Source organism: Lathyrus oleraceus, chromosome 5 (assembly GCF_024323335.1).
Source record: "Lathyrus oleraceus cultivar Zhongwan6 chromosome 5, CAAS_Psat_ZW6_1.0, whole genome shotgun sequence".
In the NCBI taxonomy this organism is placed as follows: Eukaryota; Viridiplantae; Streptophyta; class Magnoliopsida; order Fabales; family Fabaceae; genus Lathyrus; species Lathyrus oleraceus.
This window is the reverse complement of record NC_066583.1, coordinates 65,480,616-65,500,854: the sequence shown is the minus strand read 5'-3', so window position 1 is coordinate 65,500,854 and position 20,239 is coordinate 65,480,616.

Sequence of the window (20,239 nt, the reverse complement as noted above, 5' to 3'; positions counted from 1 at the left end):
GCAACAGGTCAGCTATCTCTTGAGAAGTAGGCATACTCTCCAAGCCACTGAACGGCACCTGATCCAGAATCAGTATACCCACTAGATAAGCATACTCCTCAAGGGTAGGCAACAGCTGAAAGTCCGGAAACGAGAAGCAACGGTACAAGGGATCATAAAACTGCACCAACACGCTCATCAACCCTTATCCACCTGAGTAGTCAAAAGAGGAAGAAGCTTCCCAAAACGAGCCTTGAAACCCAAGGGATCTAATACATAGGATGTCAGATTCCTTAACTCTTTCAGATCGGGTTGTCTGAAGCTGTACTTCTTTGTATTCCTTCTTTGTTTTTCCATGTCTGAAAATTTTGCAAATAAACCCCTTAAGTTCCTTGAAAATTTTCTTTTTTATTGATGATATGGATGCAGATGAATGCATGAATGTATGAATGCAACAATCACACTCAAGGATCAAGCAAAGCACACCAAACAAAGGTCATGGGATGGCTCATATTATCCTTAATATCAATCATCCATTTTGGTGGATTATGGTTTGCACCTTATCAACACCCAAGTTCCATTGATATTAAGGATGTATGAACGGATCAGCCATGAATCACGGGTTTGTTGCGAGTCACGAGCATGGAGTCTCGGTTAAGAACCACCCAAAGGGAGTGTACTAGGGTTTAAACCTGCCAGACATGTTCTACCAGAGGTTCCCATAGTCATCATCCCATCTTTCGGATATTATCGGAGAAACGACTACTCGTATTCCAAAAATATCCTCAAGAGAGACTCTTATGAGTGTAGTATCGCGTAACAATCGTATCAAATCTTACATTTGAACGACCTCTGCACTACGTCCTAAACATAGGCCAAGATGGGTTTAGTAAACTAAGGTCCTTGGCTTCTAAGGTTTATATTGGAAAGAGTAATGTCTAACCACAACTTACTTGTGTGACATTATTGATCCCAACATGACCTCCACCAAGTGAATGGACTCGCAAGTCAACTTGCTAAGGAATAACTCCACACAAGTCGACGAGACTACGCCATTCTCCTATCCTAGGTGATCTCGAGTTCGGGTATAGAACTCATCTCACAAAGATCACCAAGCACACAAGCAATTGATATATCAAGCAATTCAAACATTACAAACAATACAGTAATCCCAAATTGCACAAAAATATGTCACAAACAATATAATACAACAAGGATGAAAAGTTGGCAAAACCCACCAGGGAGAATTTATCCCCAACAGAGTCGCCACTTTTCTGTAGCGGTGTATTCGTTACCATTGGAGATATTGACTAAATCCAAGGTAAATCATACAAAGTCGAGTCGCCACCGCACTTCTATTTATCCAAAGGAAAGGTTAGAAAGTGAACAAAAACCTAAAAGTTTTACAAACAAAACTAGTAAAAGAGACAGAGATCTGGGTAAGGGGGTTGGTTATGCAATGGGAAGGTGTTAGGCACCCAAAGCATCCTAGGTACTCCTAGGGAGCCCTTTTCACGCTTGTTGTAAAGGTTATTGTTTATGAAATTTTTTGTGAAAACATGATTGAAGAGATGAGAAAAGAATATACAAGTTTATTTACATTTTGTGTTTGGATGGATAAACCCATTGCCTACGTACCCTCTTATAAAAAAGATTAGGATCAAAACCTCCTAGTTCGGGTAAAAATTTTCAAAACAAATTGGTGGATTGATTGGTCCAAAAGCCTTAAGGTCTTTTGTTATCAAAGGGAGAAAACTCAACCTGAAAAACCACAAGTCCACCATGTGAGGATAGCTTCGACATGCTAGTGAGGGGTTAGCCCTATAATAAGCATGGAAGACTCATTGTCCATCACTAAGGACAAAGGTGAGTATTATATCTACCATAAAGATAACTCAAACCTAATAGCTAAAGGTTATGGAAAAATTTGATTAAGAAGTGGACATGGAACCACAAAAGAAACACATTTGAATGGGTTATATTTACCACTTAGAAGTATGTACAAAATGGTCAAAGTTGACTTAAAGATTCAATTCAAAATGAGTATTATGAAAAGAAAGTTTGAAAATCAAAAGCATAAGGCTTAGGTTTCTAATGTTGAAAACAAGTCAAATGTTTGCACAAATAGTTTTTTGGTTTTGGGTTAGGATGGAGAAATGGTGAAAACAAAAGGGTGAGAGGTAAGGGATAAAACCACACTAGGAGTTCCTCTCTTGAGATCATATAGACGATCCAAGTAAGTTCCTTTGGAATAAGCAAGCACAAGGCAAAAAACAATATAAACAAGTCTCAAAAGAGATCCACAAATGAAAGGAAACAAGATGCCAATATATGGACTTACATCCAACTCCAACCACAAAAAGGAAACAGAATGCCAATATATGGACTTACATCCAACTCCCAAACAACAAAGAGGAAACAGAATGCCAATAGATGGACTTACATCCAACTCCCAACCATAAACAGGAAACAAAATGCCAATAAATGGACTTATATCCAACTCCTAACAACAAACAGGAAACAGAATGTCAATATATGGACTTAGATCCGACTCCAAACAAACATTAAAAGCAAACACATCAAAAGCAAACACATCAAAATCATTCAAGCAATAATGCATCACACACTATATACATACAAGAGGCTCAATCAAATGGGTGGGCTTTAGTCAAGAGGGGTTATATCAACCACGATAAACAAGCCAAACTGCAATGGGTAATTTGTAGCTCTCAACCACTAACATTGAGAGTTAGGGTGAAGCTGATCAAATATGGAAATGAGGATGAGACCTCATGCTCTTAACCCTGGCCTGGGTGAGCTTATGACAAAGAAAGTGTGGGGATCCAGAAAGTGAGATCCTATTCCACTTGACAGACACTGGACAAAGATCTTGGGTACATGTTCAGAAGCATCAGCACGTAGTGCGAGCATAATGAACGACTCACTGAATAACGGGGGATTGCTTGCTAATCCCTTTTATCCGTCAATTGCCTCTTCACTTAGGAGGACTTATCAAGTAATACTTGCCTCATTTATAGGTCTTTGGCACAAATGTAAACAATCACAAACAGAGCCTCTTAAGGAGGACTTCCAGCCAAAATGCCTGCCAAAAAGGTGACAGGACTTCCAGACTACATGAAGTAAGAGAATAGCTACCTAAGTGGTGTGTCAACCACAATCCAAAGCTCAAGCAAGAGCTAAAAGCAAGCAACTAATGTACCTGTACAAAAGCTAAATAGTTAATATCTCAGACAACCAATCAGAAAACAAACAGTGAAACCATCCAACTGTTGCACAATTCAATGAGTAATGGTCAAGCAATCAAATGAAGCAATGAGCTCAACACATCAACTTAAATCCCTACAAAACACAAAGAAGTTAGAACACAATCAAATTTGCATCTCAAAAGGTGAGCAACTCAACCATTAATGCTAAGTGTCCAAACCTGAAACACAAGTCAAGGTTAGTTCATGTACAAAACACTAGTACAAAGACTAGGTCCAAAACCAAACCAAATGATCAAAACAGAAGTCAATCTTTTGCATAAAGCAAGTTCAAACGTGTCACGAGATGTCCTTAAAAGGACCAGCATCAACTCACAAGGCAAGTATCTCAAATGATCCATGTAAAACAAAGGCAAGCAAATGTGCACAAAGTGAACTTCCAATTTAGAAAATCCAAATCAAAACAGAAATGTATGCAATGACTATGAAATTTTTTTATATGATTTTCTCATGTTATGAGAAAGCAATGTGCAAAATATCAAATCCATAAGAGTTCAAATGATAGGTGAACAAAATTGCACAAATGCAATGCCCAAAATGTGACACAAATTGTCACCTTATATCTTCATGCGTCAAAAACGGTGATAGCATATGAGAAAAATTCCAAACCAATTCTCAAAAATCATATCATGAGTGAAGATCAAGCACAAAAAAAATCATATCAATTGGATCAAGGATGAAGATTTCAGAAAGCATTGAACACAACATATCAATTTAGCACAAGGTTCAATCAAAAATTCCAAAATAAAAATCCAGAAGCAAACAATTCATGAAATAAATCCTATAAAAAACCTAGACACTAAAACAAAATTATGAAAAAAAATTGGAGTCAATTTGGAGCACTTTTCAATTTTTAATGATTTTTCAAAGATGAATGAAATAATTGAATGATCAAAAGGAAAATGGTGGGAAAACAAATATTCAAATAAACTCAGGATTAATCATAGCCACATGATCTAGCGCGAAAATGTAATCAGCGATCCACATTCAAAGAAGCAAAACGCAGCGCATCACTAATCTACTCAGCATACACCTCATCAGGTCAAACACACGCAAGCAAAGTCAAAGGCATCAGCACCAATGGAACAGACATGCAAGCAATACACATGGCATACACATCACCTAAATGAAACGCAGCGTTTCATTTATCTAATCAGCACACACATCATCATTCAACTCAATACGTGGCCAAGTCAAAGGAAGCATGGCCAATGGTTCAGACAAGCAAGCGCAGACGTGGACTCCACATGGACACAAACCCTAGCCAGTTGCAGACGGCGAAGCCGGTCGTCTTCTCCGGCCATCCACACGGCGAAGATCAACAAAAATTTTCAGAAATGCATGAAACCGGTACCATTCGAAAGCTCTTGCATCATACAATCCAAATCCATAATCAAATCATCCTAATTCATGCTAGGTTTTCCAGATCAAGCACAAACATTTTCATCATCAAAACTTTAATCTCATCATACATGCTCAAATCTCAACCAAAATCAATTCTAAGCACATGTACAAGCTTAGCTAAGTGAGATCTATCATTCTATGGCCTTAAAACAACGAATTAAGAGATCGAATTTTGACTTACTTGGATTTGCAGTTCACTATTCACGCGTCCTCAGGCTCTCAGAATCTCCAGATCTACTCCACTGAACCTCTATTGAAGCTTTATGCACAAAGAAGCAATTGAAAACACTCGAATCCAGCTCAATTTCAGAAATCCTTTGCCATGAAGATGCACTTTATCTCCTCGAAACTTAGCTCAATTGTCCAAACCAAGGGATGAATCTTGCTCAGAATTACACCAGGAGCATGAATCTACAAAGATCTTTGGTGTTTGTGTGGAGAAAATTGAAATTCAAAGTGAGAGAAAAATTTGAGGGAAATGGAAAATTTGAGATCTGAAATTCTGTTATGAGCAAATACAGTTAGGGTTTGCTATTTATATGATTCACTAATCATACTGAAATCACAATTAGGCATTGGTTAAACTTGATTAGAGAGATATGAGGTGAATTACAAAATTTCCAAATGCACCAACATGTCCATGCAACACGTGATCTTTTCCATGCTGAGCTTCAAATCCACTTAAAATCAACCAATAATCAACATGGAATGGTTGTTTTGCTTGTACCATAAGCCAATTTTGAATTGTAGAATTTCCCTCTAAAATGGACACATGTGAAATAATGGGCATACAAGCCTCTCTCATGCATGGCAAGGCTTGTTTTGAAAATTATTGGTCATGAGGAGTATTTTTCAAAAAGAATGGACCAAATTGGAGCTTTGTATCAAAAGTTATGCCATTTTGAACTTCCATGTACACTTTGTGATCATTTGGCCATAACTTCTCAACCAATCATCATATGATCATGAATTAGGACTTTTTGGAAAGGGGAGACAAAGATCTACAACTTTCATGTTTACCAAAAATCCATTTGAAACTTCTTTGATGTTGAAAAGTCAAGTTGAATGTGGACCAAAAACTTGCCATTTTTGGAAACTTGAAATTACATGTCACTTTCCATTTTTGGAAACTTTTGCCATGACTTTTGAATCTTCAAGATAGATGTTTAACATGATGAATAGGCCTCTTTTGAACATGATTGGGGTGCCTCAACTTCATTTCCCCACCTCAAAGCCCTCAGTTGACTGCACAATTGACTATTTGGTCCTCAGATGACCATGAAATGCACTGATGAACTTGAGCCTTTACCACTTGATGAAATGGCTCCAAAATGGAATCCTAGCTCATGTAAGCTCTTTGTAATGATCACGTGGTCCTTATACCAAGGAAAATATCTCAGCTTTTGCACAAAGGATGCTCTTGAAGTGCTTGACCTGTGATTGCTTCAACTGCAAAACCAAATGTTAATGACAATATTTTTGTGCTTTTGGTTAGTGAATTAAACAAGAAAAGCAATGATATACAAACACAAGCATGCCTGGTGATCTCAAACCACTCACAAGGAGGTCCCACCCAAAGGGAAAGGAAGCCAAGATGCTCAATGATCCTTGAGGCTATGCAATGCAATGCTATGATGCCATGAGGGATCTTAGGGACAAAATTGGGGTCTTACAGATGTGTGACATTATTGATCCCAACATGACCTCCACCAAGTGAATGGGCTTTCAAGTCAACTTGCTAAGGAATAACTCCACACAATTCAACAAGACTACGCCATTCTCCTATCCTAAGTGCACTCGAGTCCGGGTATAGAACTCATCTCACAAAGATCACCAAGCGTACAAGGAATTAATATTCAAGCAATTCAATCATTACATACAATACAGTAATCCCAAATCGCACAAAAATATATCACAAAATAATATACACAACAATACAACAAAAATGAAAAGTAGGCAAAACCCACTAGGCAAATTTTCCCCAGCAGAGTCGCCACTTTTCTGTAGCGGGGTATTCGTTACCATTAGAGATATTGACTAAATCCAAGGTAAATCATACAAGTCGAGTCGCCACCGCACTTCTATTTATCCAAAGGAATGGTTAAAAAGCGAACAAAAACATAAAAGTTTTATCGAATCAAAAACTAGTAAAAGAGAGTCAGAGATCTGGGTAAGGGGGTTGGTTATGCAATGGGGAGGTGTTAGGCACCCAAAACATCCTAGGTTCTCCTAGGGAGCCCTTTTCACATTTTGTTGCAAGGTTGTTGTTTTTGTGAAAAATTTGTTTGTGCAAACATGATTGAAGAGATGAGAAGAGAACATACAAGTTATTTACATTTGTGTTTGGATGGATAAACGCATTGCCTACGTACCATCTTAAAAAAGATTAGGATCAAAACCTCGTAGTTCGGGGTAAAAATCTCAAAATAAGTTGGTGAATTGATTGGTCCAAAAGCCTTAAGGTCTTTTGTTATCCAAGGGAGAAAACTCAACCTAAAACCACGAATCTACCATGTGAGGATAGCTTCAACATGCTAGTGAGGGGTTAACCCTATAATAAGCATGGAAGACTCATTGTCCATCACTAAGGATATAGGCGAGTATTATATCTACCTCAAGGATAACTCAAACCTAATAGATAAAGGTTATGAAAAAGTTTTGATTAAGAGGGTGGCCATTGAAACCACAAAAGACATTTGAGTGGGTTATATTTACCAATGAAAAGTATATACCAAAATGGTCAAAGTTGACTTAGAAGTTCAATTCAAAATGAGTATTAAGAAAAGAGAGTTTAAAAATCAAAATCATAAGGCTTAGGTTTCTAATGTTGAAAACAAGTATTAAATGTTTGCACAAAAGCTTTGGCTTGGGTTAGAGTGGAGGGAGGAAGAAGAATGGCTAAGATCCTAAGCAATACAAAAGGTGAGGGATAAGAAACAAAACCACAAAAGGAGTTCCTCTCTTGAGATCATATGGATGATCCAAGTAGCTCCCACCCTTTGGAATAAGCAATCACATAAGCATAAACTCAAGCAATCAACAATCAAATGAACTCTTGGAAGGTTCCTCAATGTATCTTGAATCTCTCTCTCTTAGAAGCACATGGCAATGGTTCCCCAATTTGGATCAAGTTGGAATCCCTAGCACAAAGAAACACACACATCAAAAGGTTCTATTTACAAATCAAAGAATGGACAAGATGGAGTTTAGAATATGGTCCTTTCAATGTCATCTTCAAGCTTTAAGCATTCTAAAGGCATGAGGCCTAGTTGCTCTTTGACATTTATAGCACTCTAAAGGCATGAGGCCTAGTTGCTCTTTGACTCCATTTTGCATAGGGAAGGTCCTAAAGTCTAAGTCCTTTTTGTCCAATTCTTTGCATTTGGTCCACAACAATCAAACAAAACACAAACACAAGAGTATATACACAATTATGTGCTCAAGTGAGCAAAAGGCAAATTGCATTAACATAAACATGTGCTCAAGTGAGCAAAGGAAAAAACAAATGGAAAATATGTGCAAGAATAGTAAATTGCATAAAAGTAAAGAGCAAAAGTAAATGTTAATGGTTAATAGTTAGTGTTAGTAGTTAGTGTGCCCTAAGGCAAATTTAGCGCTATGTTAAGCAATCGTAATTGGACTTATGTAGAAGTCACAACTATCTGAGGCCGGTTAATAATAATGTAGGCAACAACATAAGTTAGAAGTCTTGATTAGTGAACCAAGTTCCAACAACTTGCCATGCCAAAAAGAAAAAGTCTTGGTTTAAGTCTTTGGCATGATTTAGGAAACAACCTATGCTTAATGCAAAGCCATTCACTTGATCAATTGATCAAGATGAATTAGATTTGAATCAAGGAAGATTAAGTCTCCCTAATCAATGCTAACTTATCAACCTTTAACTCATTGATCAAAAAGAAAAAGAAGAAGAAGAAGAAAGAGATGAATAATGGAAAAGGAAATGGAAAGAATAAAGTGCATGAGGTGAAATAAAATGTACGAATCCATATGTGTTGACCAAATGACATTGAAAGTCAAAGTCAAACAATGAGAAACCAGAAATGGGATGAAGATTGGAGGTCAAATAATAATCAAAATATTTTTGGCATTTTTAATATTAAAGTAAACTTGAATTAAAAATAAAAGAAAGGTCAAACTTCAAAATCACTACAAATCAACCTTGAAAGGTCCAAGTGATTTATCCCAAGTTCAACAAGGTCAAACAAGGTTTGACAAAAAATTTCAGCATTTTTAAAAGTCAGAAACTATTTTTAATCAATTAAAAATGAATAAAAATAACCTAATTGAACTAAAGTCTCAAATAAATCTCAAATCAATTAAAAAACTGATGAGAATATTTTTCATAGATCCATCATCATTCAAATAGGTTAGGAAAATATTTTTGTATTTTTTGAATATCAAAAACTATTTAAAATGAATTAAAAATAACCAGAAAAGAGAAAACTCACAAAAAATATCAAATGGCAAAATAAAAAATATTAAAAATCAAAATTAGAAACTAGAAATTATTTGGAGAAGAATGCAATTGGTCCCATATTTTTTGGATTTAAAATGAAGAAGATATGAATTTTTGGAAATAAAAGAAATAAAAGAAAATAAATCAGAAAATAGGAAAATCAAAAAAACCAGGAGCGTCTGATGGAACTCATTAATTGACGTGGCAACATCTAATGGTCCAGAAGCGCGTTTCCACGGTAGGCCAAAGTCAGCAGCGAAACACATGGCATTAAATCAAGTAATCCAAACACGTGGCTGAGATTAAAACGTGGGATGTGCATCCAACGATCCAGATTGAATCTGGCATGGTGGACGGTGGCCAGCGCCACCGTCTTCTCCGACGAGCACTCAAGCTCCGGCCAGAGTTGCAGGTCCTTCAAACTCAACCAAAATCCACGATCTAGGTACCAAATTAAAGCTGGGGTGATGTACATCACCCCTGTACCATCCATTTCTACTCTAGATCTCCATAGTGAGAGAAATCAGAGGTTGAAACTTGATGGTGTTCATCATGAACTTGTTAGATTTTGAAAATTGAATACACAGTAATGATGCCTCTATGGAGAGGACTTCAGACAACACAATAGCCAAGCAAATAGGTCAAGAAATAGTGAGTTTCGAAGAAAAAACCAGTTGGAGAGAACCTTTGAATTGTGGTGATCTGAGCTTGCTTCCTTGCTTCCTTTGGCCAAACAGAAGTACAATGGACTATGAGAGTGAGGTCTAGGAGCTTTAGATCTAGAAATTCAACCAAATTTAGTTGAATTTCAGATCTGAGAAATTTGAGTGAAAATGAAATAATTCCTTTGGTGAGAGGTTTGGTTTTCAGTTCAGCAGCATTTCAGGTTGATTCATGGATGAAAATTGAATGGAATGATGCTTTTATTTATAGATGGAGAGGCAAGGCAAGTGTGATCAAATCCGTGTGCATGGCAAATGGATACTCTTTGCATGGGCTTGCATGATCATGTAAAAGGCCCAAATTCAATGCCAAATGCAATCTGCAGTGTAATTGAGCTGAAATGGACGTGGAATTGGCAATGCACAAGCTTGTGTAATGAGTTCCAACATGTTATGCACAATTATGCCTAAAACTTCTCCTCTTCGAAAATGCTATTTGCCAAATCCAAACATGAGCATGTGAGTAATGGTTGGAAAGGTCTTGGTGTAAGGAACAAATGTTATGTTTGGAAAAAATGCATTTGAAGTGTGGAAATTAGTGAATTTTGAGTTTAAAGTGTAAGGTGCAAAACATGCAAAGGTGAGGTTTCCAAATTTGGCCAATGTTCAAGCCCCTCTATTTTGATGATGCAAACTTCAAATGAAAAAACCATCAACACCAAAGTTGTAGATCTTCTCAAGACAATAAAAATGGACTTAAATTTTGCATCATTTGGATTTTGGATGAAAGAGTTAAGGGCACTTGAAGTTGGACTTTTTTGCTTTTCAATGCATTTGGTCCAAAGTGACCTATAATGTTTTGCATTATCACATGTATTTCCTTTGAGATTTTGAAATTTTGTTCAACATAAAATTTGAATTAGACATCTTAATATTTCCAATGCATTTGATCCCACCTCAAAATCATAAAAAATGAATGAGTTATGTTCTTGGGAAGTTGACCCAAAATTAGGGTTTCAGTCAAAATGACCTATAATGTATTGGAATGGGAGATGACCTTCAAAGCTTCAAATAAATTTTTGATAAACATGAAAGTTGTTCATATTGTCCTTAAGAACATTTTTGCTTTTGGGATCATCTCCATTTGACCAACACATAAAAAGTTAGGTCTCAGTACATTTCAAAATAGTCAGATGAATTGGCTAATCACCTTCTCAAGTCCATGACTCATATCTTGATGAATTGGTGATTGAGGACACTCAAATAAGTTCAAGTATGCATGAAATGATGAATGAGGGAACTTCCCTTGATTGTTTTTGATCATGGGCTGAGGTTGCTTCAAGAGCAAGGCATTGTGGTACACAAATGAATTAGGGTTTCCTTTGGAAACAAACCTCAAACTCTTTGACTTGCTTTGATCAAAATGATGAATTGAGATGCTAGGGATGAATATTTGATGGATGAGAGCTTTGGGAACCATTACCATGCTTGTTTTCATCTTCTCTTGGCCATATCTTTGTACTTATGATCTCCTAGAGGTTTTTGACCTTGTGATTGCTCAAGCTACAAACAAAAGATGTTAGTGACATATTTTTGTGCTTTTGGTTAGTAAACAAAATAAGAAAATCAATGATATACAATTCAAACATGCTTGGTGATCTCAAACTACTCACAAGAGGTCCCACCCAAAGGTAAGGGGAACCAAGATGCTTATGATCCTTGAGGCAATGCAAATGCAATGTTATGATGCCACGAGGGATCTTAGGGACAAAATTGGGGTCTTACAATGAGCCACAAAAAGCAAAAAAACTTTAAGTTTGCAAGTTGGTTGACCAGAGAAGTCAATTGGTCAAATCTAGGGTTCCCTAGACCCTATATCCTACAATTTTTATCATATGAATATGAATCCAAAATAAAATTTAATATTTATGATATTCCAAACGAACTTTCATGTTGGAATCAAGAGCTAATTTTTCTTGCAAGGTCATTTTTTATGGTGAAATATTATAGGTCATTTTGTTTGTGCCCTAGATAGAAGCTCAACTTCCAAGAACCATAACTTGCTCAATTTTTATGATATGAATATCATCCAATATTCATGATAAATTTAAATATGTCTTATTAAACTTTACTTCTTTGATAAAGGTCAAATTTTACTTGTAAGGGCATGTTCCAAGAGGGAACATTATAGGTTATTTTGGGCCATCACAATTGAACAAGCAATTTTCCTCAACTTCTAAAATCTATAACTCCATCTTGCTAAATCCAAATGGTGTCAAATTTGTGACCAAATTGAATAGTTTTTAAAGATATACAAGTTTGAAGAAGGAACCAAAGTCATCTGAAGCTCATAGAAAAGTTATTCAAGGTGGAAAAAGGGGTCATTTGACTTTTAACTTAGAAAATTTTCAACTATGTTTGATTCCTCCAACTTCCACACCAAAATTAATCATGATACAAGATCCAAATAGAAAAGGTTTCAACATCAAATTTGTTCCCCTTCATGCTAGCTTTCCAAAGAGTCTAAGATCATGGCATTTGGATTAAATTTGAGGGACTTGAGTATGGGTACATTACATGGCCCTATTTGGAAACTTTTGTACTCAATTTTTAACCAACATTGCATGGCTTCATGAAGCGATTTCAGCATCAAATGTGCATGAATTTGGACCTTTTGAAATCATCATTTTGGCCTTAATGCATGGCCATGAACCCATGTACACAATTTATTATTTTTGACAATTTTTTTGAAATGGTGTGAATAACAATTTTCCATGCCTATATATTGATCTCATTGGCCTCAGAATTGAGGAGGAATCTAGCCCAAGCTTTGATCATCAATCCCAAACCCCCATTGATAGAATACCTTGAAGGTTTCAATCAAAATTGAGTTTTGGTCCTCATTCTGTTTTCAAACTGAAACTCCAAGGATTCAATGCCATTTGTATCCAAATCATCTCCTGCAAGCAAGAGGAAGCAAGGCCACCACTAGTTGCATTGAGATCTAGCTCAGAATTCTTCACCCGAAGTTGAATTTTCTTGAACTTCAAGTCTTCGATTCTCCCTTAATTCTCCATAATTTCACTTGATTTTTGGTTGGCTGAAGTCCTACCAATGTAGGCAATAAGATTGAGTTGCTTTGAGGTTAAATCGAAGCAACTCAGTTCATCCACCTCATTTTTCAATTCCACATATCTCTTTGTATATTGAGAATTGGAAGAAATGGAGGTCAGATTCGTGCTCCCCTTGATTTTCTCTTTAAAACCATATGTGGATCTTTAATTTTGGTGAATTTTTTGTTTGGACCAGTCCGGTGAAGGTCATCAGAGCTAGGGCTTCGGTGGTGCGCTGGAGTGATCCAGGCCATCTTATGCGGTCCATAACTTCTAATCCTAGCCCTTAGTTTTGATTACCTCATATGCAACGTGTTGATTGATGACTACCATGGATTGCACGTGTGTGGCCATTAGATCCGCCACCTCAATTAATAAGGGAGATCTAATGACCCTCGTTTTTCTATTTTATTTTATTTTCTGATTAATATTTTAAATAGCTCATTTTTGTTAAATTCATAATAATTTCAATTTTGATCCAAAAAATATGGGACTTTCACCTAAAATATTTAAATAATTTCCTCTTCCATCTTTTGAATTAAAATCATTTTTTGGATTAGATTTGATATTGTTTGTAAATTTAATAGTTTTTGACATGTTTTTAATTACTTCTAAATACTTCTGACTTTCCAAAAATTCCCAATTTTTTGTCTAAGGTCCTTTGACCTTGTTTGACCTAGGATAAATGCCTTGGCCATTTATTTGGTAATTTTAAGGGATTTGAGGTTTTTTTCCCATTTAAAAATGCACTTTTATTCATTCCAAAATTGTTTTTAATTGATTAATTATTTAAAAATTATGTTGAGCCATCCGGTTGACCTTGTGTTCTTTCATCTTCTATTTGGCCTTGGCCATGGTTGATTTTAACTTCCATTTGGTCAATACTATTGGATTTAGAGGGTTGATGAAGTGTGAACTTCATCCCTTAAAATGAATGGACAGTATTGATCAGATGAAATTCCTCCCTTAATCAATTTGGGATTTCATTTTATACTTCACTTCATCTCTTTATCTTTATCCCTCTTCTTCCCCAATCCTTCATTGACTAATAACTTCTCAAATAATCAAAAGCTAGTTGATTCATCAATGACTTTGTGTTAAATGAATAAACATGAGCTTGATTGAGATAGGTTCATCCCATTTTATTTTGTGTGTATGGTATGCTTTAGGAGTTTGGTTCTTTGTACCGTATCTCTAGCATCCATTAACATCAATATTTTATTTCCCAGCCTCATATAGTTGTGACTTCTACATAAGCCTAATTACGATTGCTTAACATAGAGCTAAATTTTGTCCCAAAGGCATAGCATCCTTGTAAGTGAGATTTTAAGTCTCCAATTCCTCATGGTATTGTGTGAAGACTTAACCTTTTTTCCATTTTTGAGAGCTAGTTGCATACTTGTTGATTTATCCAAGTTGGAGCCCTTCTCATGGATGATGTCTTGGTTCATGTCTTCATGCTTGTGAGTGGATGATTGAGTGTTCTCCAAAGAATGACTTAAACAATGGTTTCCTTCACTAACATCTGACTAACATTTCTTTATTAGTGCTTTTATGTCATTTACTTAATGCAATTTAAAATGTGGTACCTTTATCATTCATTGCCATTTACATTTCATGCAAGATGTTTAGGTTTCAGTCATTTTTACTTGGCTCACTTGAGCCATATCTTTGTTCTTGTATATATTATATGCTTGTGATTTTGTTTTGTTTGTGGTCTTAGGACCATAAAATACCTAATAATAACAAAAACCCTAAAAAATATGTTGGTGGACTGTTAGACCTCTGCCCTCGACTTGATCTGAACTTTTGGACTTAGAATAGGCAACATTTATATGCTTTAAAGGACTTGGCCAATTCCAGTATTTGAGACTGAGTTATCTTGGACAATGTTATTCATTTGAGACAAGCCTAGAGAGCCCCCATTGGTTTATCTGTTATTTTATCCCTGTGCTTAAGTTGTTATCTTAATCTTATTGTTCATATCTGATGATTGTTTATATGAGTTTGCCACAGGGAATATTTCATCTTATACATTTGAAGACATTGAAGACTGCTTTCTTTTGGAGTGCTTGCTTGTATGTTTTCTATCTTTATTTGATGCCATTTGATCTTCATATTAATTGCTTGAATGGTTATGCTTGTTGCTTGCTCAATAGTCCATGGGAAACGGGTTTCTATCTGACATTCTTGTCTTGTGGATTGCATCCCAATTGTCAGATCTTTTCAACTCTAAACTTTTAAAATTTTGTCTAGGATAGTCTCTTCATCTTATCCCACTTCTTTAATTTTAAAATCTCTCCCTCATTTTCAAACCTTCTTTGTATGTGTTTTTCAACTTAGACTTGTTTTAATGAGTAGAAACCTTGGCCTTATGCCATTGATTTTCAAAACTTTTGTTTTCTTAATCAAACTTGTAAATTGAACTTAATCATATTGACCTTATTTTCAAAAAGATAAAAAGAACTAACAACCTCATCTAATTCTTTTGGCCATTTTGTTCCTTTTGCTTTTAACTTTTTCAAAAATAGAGAATTTAAATTTGAGTTATCTTTAGTTGAGATATAATTCTCCCACTCCATGATATATTGATTATAAGTCTTTCCATTTATTAGGGGTTAGTGGCATACTTGTCGGTTGAATCCAAGTTGGATCCCTCCCTTTTAAATGTTGTAAAGCTTTCATTATCGGTGGAACTTTGGTTGAGTATTCCCCCATTGATAACAAAAGATCTTTAAGCTTTTGTTAAAATCAATCCACCAATTTCTTTGAAATTCTACCATGAACTACGGGGTTTTGATCCCTCATTTTTTATGTTGGTACGTAGGCATAAGACCGAAGGTCTTGTCAAACACAAAAAATATAATTTAATGAGTTCTTTTTCTCATCCCCCCAATCTATTTTTTAGCAAACATCATTTCCAAATAAAACACTTGCACACAAAAAAGGACTCCCTAGGAGTACCTAGGACACTTTGGGTGCTAATACCTTCCCTCTGTGTAACCAACCCCCTTACCTGTAATCTCTGACATTTTATTAGTTTTGATTTGAAAACTTCTTATCTTTGGGTTTTGTTTGTACTTTTCCATTTTCCTTTGGAAAAAATAAAAGCGCGGTGGAGACTCTGGTTTTATTGACGTTGAGTTAACCAATAGCTAAATAGTCATGAATTTACCGCTACAACCTTCACCCATCAACTTCTAAATCTCCCTCGACAATCATACATCCTCGTGGATTAATGCTCCAGATAACACAACCATCATGGTCATGTTCACAATCACTGATCAGGCACAAATTTCTACGTATCACCACCAAAGACCTTTGGATACGTCGAACATCAAAAACTATGTATTTACCAGGACAACCATCATATTCATAGAAGAATTTCCATGAGCGGGCAACAGACTAGCTTTGACATTTGGTGTGTAGATCTCAAAGGACACCATCCCATTTTTGACCAATTTTTGGACGTCATACTTCAATGGATTACAATTCTCGATGTCATGGTCGGGTGCCCCATGATGAAAAGCGTAATGTAGATCAGGCTTGTACCATCATGGCAGAGGCTCAGGTACCTGCAGAGGATTCTTCGGCTGGATCAAATTCTTGACAACAAGAGAAGGATACAGTTCTGCATACGACATAGGAATAGGGTCAAAAGTGACCTTCTTCCTTTCCAAATTATTATGCCAACTGTTATTGTAGTTATGATTGTCGTGAGTACGTTGTTGTTGAATTGGTTCTGATTGAATTGTGGAATTATTGGTAGATACTGGAATAGCGGAGGATACTTGATGATGATGCTGTTGAGATATGGAATATTTCCTCACATGAGGCCTCCTTTGCCTCCCCACAGATACTGAATTGATTTTCCCCTCCTTCTTCTTAGAGAAACTACCCCCATATTTCTTTCTCATTGATGCTTCTTCTTTAGATAAACGGCCTTCTCGGACACCTTCTTTTAAAGGCATCCCCATGAACTTAGAGTCTTAAGAAAGATCTTCGTCATCTCCTTCTCTTCTAATCGGGGACTAATTTGAGCATCAAGCTCTTTCCATCTCTGCGCGTACTCCTTAAATGTCTCTTTATCCTTCTGAGACATGGACAATAACTAATCACGATTGGGATCCATATCTAAGTTGTACTTGTACTACTTGACGAAGGCCTCACCTAAGTCGTTGAAAGTACGGATGTTGCCACTATCTAAACCCATATACCAACGGAGCGCGACAACGATCAGACAATCTTGAAAATAATGGATGAGCAATTGATCATTATCTTTCTGGGTCGAAATCTTGCGGGAATACATCACAATATGGCTCAAAGGACAAGTATTCAATTTGTACTTCTCAAAGTCTGAGACCTTGAATTTAATAGGGATTTTTACGTTGGGCACTAAGCAAATTTCAGCAGCACTCTTCCCAAATAGATCTTTACCTCTCAAGGTCTTTAATTCTTTTTTCATCTCTTGAAATTGGTCTTTCATTTCATCCATTTTCTCATACATATCAGGGCACTCAGACGGCTCAGAATGATAAATGGTTTCTTCAACACTTGACAAAGCATGCACCATAGGAGAAGGAGTTGACATGACCGAGTAAGATGTTAGCATAGGAGAAACAGTAGGAGCATAACCTTCAGGCACAAAATTCGGAGGCATTCCCCACGGGAATCCGGAAGGCATAGCGTGTGTAGGCTAGCTGACAGGAAACACAAACACTGGCGTTGAGACGATCTTTGAGACGACTGTTCGCTATTGCGGAGTTGCAGGAGTTGGACCCGGTTCATTCTAAGAAACAATGAAAGATTCCATAAGAGCGGTGAGCCTAGCAACTTCTTCCTTGAGCTCCCGGTTCTCTTGTTCCATATGATCCATTCTTCATTGATGATTAGCTCAAGTATCGTATTGATGAGTTTGCTTGTCTAATACAAAGATGAAGAACAATGAGACATATGGCCGAAGGGCTGGAAGGCAAGAAACCTGTTGTGCAAATGATGCATAAAATGCAATGTTTTAATTTTATTTTATTTCAAGGAACATACAAAGCCTTACTTGCAAATATTTCAATAATAATAATATTTTGATTGACCATAAAAATCTCTTTTTATTCATAAAATTTTGGAAGGATTACACTCAGTAAAATTTCAGAAACCAAAAATACAAATGCAAGAGAAAAGGAAAATATCACCCTAAGGATCCCTAGAAACTGCATCACATGAACTGGCCAAGGGTATGAACTTCCTTCGAGTGCGTCTGATCTCTGACTCATAAGTGGTCTTCATCTGAGTTTTCTCGATGACGAGCTGATCGACGATCTTCTTCCAAGCATCGGAAGGATGAGGAATACTAGAAGAAAATAAATCCTCTGGCTCTCTATATCTTTTCACTACACACTCTTCAAGAATGTCAATGAGTGCATCCTTGTCCTTCAACTTAGGTTGCAACTCCACTTGCTTTCGGTGCAAAGCATGGGATCGTTCTTCCCAAAGGTCCCTCTCTTGATTCATCCTAGCTAGTTCCTTTTCCAACTGCACTACATTTTGGTTAGGGAGAGTTGATGGCTCAGCCACAACCATATACATAGTTCTTTCACAGACGTATGACATCTTAAGCTCCAAATCTCTCTTCTTCACCCAACTAGTGTAAGCTTTTAAAGCTACATAATTGCATGGTCAAAGCTCGACTCTTCCTTTCCTATGAACATCATACCAAGCACGCATCATCCTACTCTTCAAACTTTGGGGATCTTTACCTTCTCGATAGAACAAGCCTTCTAACTAAAGATTATTAGGTTTATCCTTCAAGGGGAATCCAAGCTGAAGACGAGCCAAAGCAGGGTTGTAGTTGATTCCTCCTTGTGTACCAATGAGAGACACATTAGAGAATTTACCACAATTGTCAATAATCTCCAAGCCATCAAATGTAGAATCATACCAAGTAATATCATCATTACTGAGATACATAAGTCTTTGAGACCACCGCAGACATTGCTTGTTCTCCAAGAAGACTGGTGTCTGAGGCAAGTGCGAAATAAACCACGTGTACAGAAGAGGAACGCAACACACAATGGTTCCACCACCCTTAGAATTCCTTAGATGTAAATAGAAGTACATGTCACCCAACAAAGTCGGAACAGGATTCCCAATCAAGAATATTATAATGGCGTTAATATCAACAAAGTTGTCAATGTTAAGGAACAATGCTAAACCATAGATAAGCAAGACAAAGATGGCTTCAAAAGCATCAACACTACCTACTTGAGCAAAAGTAGTAGCTCTCCCAATCAGAAACTCAGAAAGTAAGACCTCGGATCCCTCCTTTCTTCATCATATTAGCATCGATCTCAGATTTCTTCAAATCAAGAGCATCAGCTATGACTTGAGATTTCGGAATCTCCTCTAATCAACTGAAAGGTACCTTGTCAGATACGGGTGTACCTAAGAGATATGCATACTCTTCTAACGTAGGCATGAGCTGATAAACAGGAAAAGTGAAGCACCAGTAGAGAGGATCATAAAACTAAACCAATACACTCAAGAGTCCTTCGAACACATCAGCAGACAATACATATAAAAGCTTCCCATGACGTCCTTTGAAATTCATAGGATCAACTACCAAGGATGTTAGCTTCATTAACTCTTTAAAGTCTAGACATCTGAAACTGTACTTCTTAGTGTTCCTTCATCCATAATCCATGGTTTGAAAATATTTACAAACACGACCTTAGTTCCTTGAAGTTTATTTTCTTTGATGAATGTTATGATGTGCATGTATACATGAATGCAACAATCACACACAACGGATCACATACAAGGAAAACACAAACAAAGTTCAAGGGATGGATCGAGTCATCATCAAGATCAATAATCCATTTTTGTTAATTAGGGTTCTCCCCTTATCAACACCCAAGTTCCATTGATATTGATGAGACTGATCAGATCAACCAAGAATCAAAGGGTTTGTTGCAAGTCATAAGCATGGAGTCAGGTTAAGAACCAACCCAAGAGAGTTTACTAAGGATAAAAAATTGGAGGTCATGTTCTAATAAGATCCCATAGTTGTGATCCCATCTATCGGATACTATAGGTTTAGATGACTGACTCATCAACCCATAGTATTCTCAAGAGAAACTCGTCTAAGTGTAGTATCGCGTAACAACTGTTATCAAGTCTACACTTGAACAGTCTCTGCACTAAGTTATAAATAGGCCAAGTTGGGTTAAATGTTCTACGGTCCTCAACTTCTCGGACTCCCAGGTCAAAGAAGGTAATGTCTATCCACGACTTACTCGTGTTACATCAGTAACTCCAAAGAGGTCT